Consider the following 6,341-nt stretch of genomic DNA (forward strand, 5'->3'; position numbering starts at 1 on the left):
TCTCCTCTTCTTCCCATTTTCCCTGTATCCCATTTTCCCTATATCCCTTCTCTTCTTCTTCCCATTTTTCCCACTTTCCCACTTCCCCCTGTATCCCATCTCCTCCAATTCCCTGTTTTTCCATGCATCCCATTTTCCTGTGCTCCCCTTCCCCTCTTTCATCCCATTTTCCCTGTTTCCCATCTCCCCTGCATCCCATTTTCCCCTGTATCCCACTTTCCCACACTTCCCATTTTCCCCTTGTCCCATCTCCTTTCTTTCCATTTTCCCCATATCCCATCCCTTCTGCTTCCCATTTTTCCCAGTTTCCCACTTCCCCCTGTATCCCATCTCCTCCAACTCCCTGTTTTTCCCTGCATCCCATTTTCCCTGTGTCCCATCTCTCCTGTATCCCATATTTCCAATTTTTTCCTGCATCCCATTTTCCCCGTTTCCCTCCTTTCCCCACATCCCCTTTTCCCGGGAATCCGCCCCCGGCAGAGTCCCACGTGCCGGGAATGACTCAGGATGGGGAGAGCGGGGAGGGAGCTCCGTGTTCCCGATGTTCCCGATGTTCCCGAGCCGGGAACGGACTCAGCCCCAACCATCTGGGAAGGAAAAGCTTCTCCAGGTGGGAACAGCCTCGGGAAACAGCTCCTGGAATTCCGGGAAATTCCCAGGGAGCTCAGGGATCCTCAATCCCAATTTTTGTGGTTTTGTTGGGTTTTTCTTTTTTTTTTTTTTTTTTTTTTTTTTTGTTTGTTTTTTTGTTTTGGTTTGGTTTGGTTTGGTTTTTTTTGTTTTGTTTTTCGGGTTTTTTTTTTTTTTGGCTGTTGGGAATGTGATTCCCGATCCATAAAACCTCTGGAATTCTGTCTGGCTGTTCTCAGCCTCGTCATTCCCTGCCCTGCAGCCAGTCCCAGGAATTCCATGGGATCCCATCATTCCCAGACATCCATCATTCCCGTAATCCCAGATATCCCATCATTCCCATGTACCCATCATTCCCAGATAATCCTAATTCTAGGTATCCCTAATTCCCAGATATTCCCATCATGCCAATTTTCCCATCGTTCCCAGGTATCCCTCATGCCCATATTTCCATAATTCCCAGATAGTCCCATCATTCCCAGATATCTCTAATTCCCAGGTGTCCCTCATGCCCATATTCCCATAATTCCCAGATATTCCCATCATCCCCATATTCCCATCATTCCCACATATCCCTAGTTCCCAGATATTTCTCATCCCCATTTTCCCATAATTCCCACATTCCCATCATTCCCACATGTCCAACATTCATCCCTTAATCCCTTTTTCATCTAAAACCCCATTCCCACTTGTTTTTCTCAGGAACCTTTCCAACTTGGAATCACACCCAATCAAACAATTTCCTTTATTTATATCAATATTCCCACTTTTCCAGCCGCAATCTCCAGCTGGAAAAAGTTGGATCACACCTGGATAAACCCTGGAGATCCCAGGATCCCACTGGGATAAAAGCAGGAAAAATTCAGATCCCAGAAAACTTCCCATGACCTTGGGAATAATTTCTATTTTCCTGGGATGTAACAACTCCACCCCTGCAAATATCCCAGTTTTCCCAGATTTCTGGGATGATCCGTGGATCCACTGGATCCCAGGATTTTCCTACTGGATTCCAAGATTTTCCTGTCGGATCATGAGATTTTCCTGTCAGTTTTTGGGATTTTGCCATCAGATTATGGGATCTTCCTGTCAGATTCCGGGATATTTTCCTGTTGGATCCCGGGATTTTTCTGTCAGATTTTGGGATTTTCCTGTTGGATCCCGGGATTTTGCCAGAAGGGATTTTTGGGGCCGTTTTTGGCCCCAGCTCCGGAGTTTTTTGGGGTTTCCCGGGGGCTGTCGGGAGCCTCTTCCTGTTCCCCTTTTTATTCTCTGCCGCTTCCTCAAACGGCCTCTCGTGATCCCAATGTTCCTGTTCTTCCCGGGATCCTTCCTGGGAAACTTTTCGGGATTATTTCCAGGATTCTTCCCTGTTCTTCCCGGGATCCTTCCTGGGATCCATCCCTGTTATTTCTGGGATCTTTCCTGGGATCTTTCCCAGGATCCTTCCTGGGATTTTTCCTGGGATCTTTCCCTGTCCTTCCCAGGATCCTTCCTGGGATCCTTCCCAGGATCCATCCCTGTTATTTCTGGGATCTTTCCTAGGATATTACCCAGGATCCTTCCTGGGATTTTTCCTGGGATCTTTCCCTGTCCTTCCCAGGATCCATCCCTGTTCTTTCTGGGATCTTTCCTGGGATCTTTCCCAGGATCCTTTCAGGGATCCCTCCCTGTTCTTTCCCAGGATCCTTCCTGGGATCTTTCCAGGGATCCATCCCTGTTATTCCTGGGATTCTTTCTGGGATCCCTCCCCATCCTTCCTGGGATCCTTCCTGGGATCCTTCCTGGATTCATCCCTGCTCTTCTCAGGATCCACCCCACTCCTTTCCAGGATCCATTCCTGTCCTTTCTGGGATCCATTCCTGTTTTTTCATGGCATCCATCCCTTCCCTTCCCAGGATCTTTCCCAGGATCCATCCCTGTCTTTTTTGGGATCCTTCCTGGAATCCTTCCCAGGATCCATCCCTGTTTTTCCTGGGAGCCTTTCAGGTATCCATCCCATAATTCATCCCTGCTCTTCCTGGGATCCATTCCTGTCCTTTCTGGGATCCCTTCCTGTCCTTCCCAGGATCCATTCCTGCCCTTCCTGGGATCCATCTCCATCCTTTCCAGGATCTTTCCTGGAATCTTTTCCAGGATCCATCCCCGTTTTCCCCGGGATCCTTTCTGGGATCCATCCTGCAATCCATCCCTGCTCTTCCTGGGATCCATTCCTGTTTTTCATGGGATTTATTCCTGTTCTTCCCAGGATCTTTCCCAGGATCCATCCTTGTCTTTTCTGGGATCCTTCCTGGATCCGTCCTCATCCTTTCCAAGATCCTTCCTGGGATTTTTCCCAGGATCCTTCCCAGGATCCATCCCTGGCGTTAAACTCAGCAAAGCCAGCAGGATTTTTCCATGGGAAAACCTCCTTTTATCCCTGTGGGATTTCCCTGCTGGTTATCCCAGGTTTTACCCCCTTCTGGTGCATATCCCACCTGGAGAATCCCCACATTTCCAACTTCATCCACCAGGAAAAAAGCTCAGAGGATTCCAACACCGCATTCCCAGCCCTTGGAAAAGCTCGAGGATACCCCTGAGGCCGGGATTTGCATCCTGCTCCCGGGATTTCTCACCTGCAGCACCTCGAGATTCCTAAATCCTTCCCAATTCCTGGTCAGACATTCCCGGGATGTCCCTCTGGGACATTCCCAGCCACTTCCTACAGGAACTTTCCCCTGGATATCCCAATCCCAGTGATCCGGATCCCGAGGGAATTCCTGGATCCACCAAAACCGAACAGATCCACAACATTCCCAATTCCCGCTTCCCTGCTCCGGGAACCGCCGGGAAAATTGGGATTCCAGCAGATCCCAGGGAATTCCCGATCCTCGGCTCTCGTATTCCCAAATTCCCGAGTTTCTCAAGGCCACCTCCACCACCCCCTCCCGGAGCTCATCCCGGTTTTCCCACCTGGCCGGAATGTTGGGAATGGGATTCCCTCGACTCTTCCCAGTTTTTCCCTAGGCTGGGAAGCGACTCTCACCTTCCCGCTGGATCCCGGTGGGATCGGATCCCGCGTGTGCCGGAATCACTTCCAGAAAACTCTGGGAAGCAGGAAAAGCTCCGGGATCCCCCTCGCCTGCGCGGGGTGGCGGAGGGGGGTGGGGATCCCACCAGAGTTTTGGGAATCAGGCGGGAATTCGGGCGCGGATCCCCGGGAATCCCTTCTCCAGGTGCGGGGGGGATCCCGGAGCGCGGAAGGAGCCGGGGCAGGAAGGGGGGAGGAGCGGGAGGCGGTCCCGGGGCGCCGCCCCTCCCCCGGGAAGCGGCGGCACCTTCCCGGTGCCGGGACACCCGGGATGGATCCTTGGAATTCCGCCCGCGGGACGAGTCCCGATCCCGATCCCAGTACGGGAATGGCAGGAGGAAAAGCGGGAAGAGGAGCGGAGCACTGGGGTGCTGCTCACCCCAAATTTTTTGGGGTGGCTGCGGTCCTGAGATGCGCTGGGAATTCCAAGTGGGAATGGGGCAATGAGGGGGCTGAGCGCTTCCCGAAATTCCAGGCGGGAATTGCTGTGGATTTACAGCTCCTCATCCAGCCGGGATTGTCCCAACCCGGAGAATCCTTCCCTGCCTGGGATCCACCCGGGAATGGTGTCCAGGCTCATTCCCGTTCCCATCCCCATTCCCGCTCCCTCTCCTGCCCTGCTGCTCCCAAGTTTTCCCCGTTCCAGATTGGACAAGCGGGACACGATCCCTGAAAGACGGGAAGCAATCCCAAGGGAATGCGGGGCTCCTCTCATTCTCCAAACCCCCCCCCAATAAATTCCCATTTTTTTTGCAATTCCAGATTGATCAATCCACCTCGATTTCACTTTTTAGGGACGCCAAATCCTTTTCCCGGGCGGATGAGGCACAGGAATCCCGGGATTTTTTGGCAAACCCCTCTCTCTGGAGCTGGGGAAATCTGGGATCCTTCCGTGGATCCCTGGATTCCCATTCCCGAGCTCCAGCAGCGCCTCTCCCACGCGCGGAGCTGCGCAATTCCCCCGCTCCGGCTCCAGCTGGATCCGCAGGGCCGGGAATCTCCCCGGGAATCCATGGAGAGGAGGGAGAAGATCCCTAAAAATCCCTCCGGGAATCTCCGCGGGAATCCATGGATAGGGGGGGAAAGGATCCCTAAAAATCCCCCCGGGAATCCATGGAGATGATCCCCAAAATTCCCTCCGGGAATCCATGGATAAGGGGGGAGAGGATCCTCAAAAATCCCTCCGGGAATCTCCGCGGAGTTGGGACGCGGGAGCAGCTCCATCCTCATCCTCACCCTCCTCCCGCTCCGTCCCCTCATCCCAACCTCGCCCACACAAACTTTGGGAGAAATCCTCGGGGATAAAAACGCAGCTCCCCGTTCCCCATCCCGAAATCCGAGCGCGATCCCAAATCCCTGCCCCATTCCCGGCGCGGACTCACAGGAGAACTGGCTGAGGAGGCGGCTGAGCCATCCCATGCTCTCCTTTTTTTTATTTTTTAATTTTTTTTTTTTTCCTTCCCAAAGGCGATCCCGTCGCTCCGGGAAACCGCTGCTCCCTCCCACCCCCCTCCCCGCTTCCCAAATCTCCCCTTTTCCATTGGCACGGAGAGCTGGGAATCAAAAATCCGCCGGGATTTGTTGGCAGCGCCTCTCCCATCGTCGCGGCGCTCCGGGGGGGGAGGAAAAAAAAATTAAAAAAAAAAAATTGGAAAAAATGGGATTAACTCACTTTTTTTCCAAGGGAAAGGTTGGAGGAGGGAATGAGCTCCGCTCCGCAGGATCCGGCCGGGATTTGGGAGAGGGAGAAGTTGGAGGCGCTTGCAGAGGGTTGGGATGGAGCTGCTCCCACTCCCGGGAATGCCGCGGGTGCCTGCTGCCATCTTCCGGCTGGGAAACACCTGGAGATGGAAAAATTCCCCGCTCCCCGCGGCATTCCAAGGAATTCGGAGCTTCCCGGCCCCGGGGAATTCCAGCAAGGCGGAGATTCCATGATTTGCTTGGATAATTTATTTGGGGTTGGGGTTTAGGGGGTGGAAAATTCATTTTCCCAGCTCAAATCCTGGGAATGAGGGTGGAATGAAGAGTTCGGGTCGTGGGATCATCCCGCGGGTTTTTCCCGATTTTTCTCATCCTTCGGGAACAGCGGGATCGGGATTGGGAAGGGAATGGGAGAAGGAGTCAGGCCAAAAATCCCGGATTTTCCCTTCTTTTCCCATCTCAGGAATCCTGGAGGGAATTCTTTGGATGGTTGGAGCAATCCCACTTCCAAGAGGAAACGGGAGAGGGGTCGGGATATCCCAAAATCCAGCCGGGATAATTCCATTAAGGATCCCCTGGAACATTCCCACTCCTTGATCCCCAAACCAGCCCCACGAGGGGCGAAATTCCCTGGAAAAAGGAACATTCCCGGGATCTCCAGGAAGGGAGAAGAGCAGGATTTGGGGAGCCAGAGGTCGGGAAGGGCTGGAATTTTTTTCCATGTGGGGCCCTGGCAGCGCCCCCCATCCCTCCCCTCCCCCTCCAGTATCCCATTCCCGGCCTCCTGCGATTTCCATGGAAACTGCGGGTACAAATTCCATGGCAACCCCATGGCAACACATCCCGGGGGCGGGAGAGGCCCGGGAATGCTGAGCGGGGAGAGAGCTCTTCCCTGCCTTCCATGGAATCCTGGAGCTCGGGATGGGGGAGAAGGGATTATCCC

At 53.4% G+C, this 6,341-nt stretch overlaps 1 protein-coding gene across 1 annotated transcript in view; it reads right to left on the bottom strand.

The window, feature by feature from the left end:
• PTK2B (protein tyrosine kinase 2 beta) overlaps window positions 1-3,709 on the bottom strand; it is a gene marked incomplete at its 3' end in the record, with an annotated part of 39,848 nt that extends 36,139 nt beyond the window's left edge. The window contains exon 1 of the mRNA XM_079298266.1: window positions 3,653-3,709. The remainder of the gene's footprint in view (window positions 1-3,652) is intronic.
• Window positions 3,710-6,341: the final 2,632 nt, after the last annotated feature.

Source organism: Erithacus rubecula (assembly GCF_903797595.1).
Source record: "Erithacus rubecula genome assembly, chromosome: 2".
Classification (NCBI taxonomy): Eukaryota; Metazoa; Chordata; class Aves; order Passeriformes; family Muscicapidae; genus Erithacus; species Erithacus rubecula.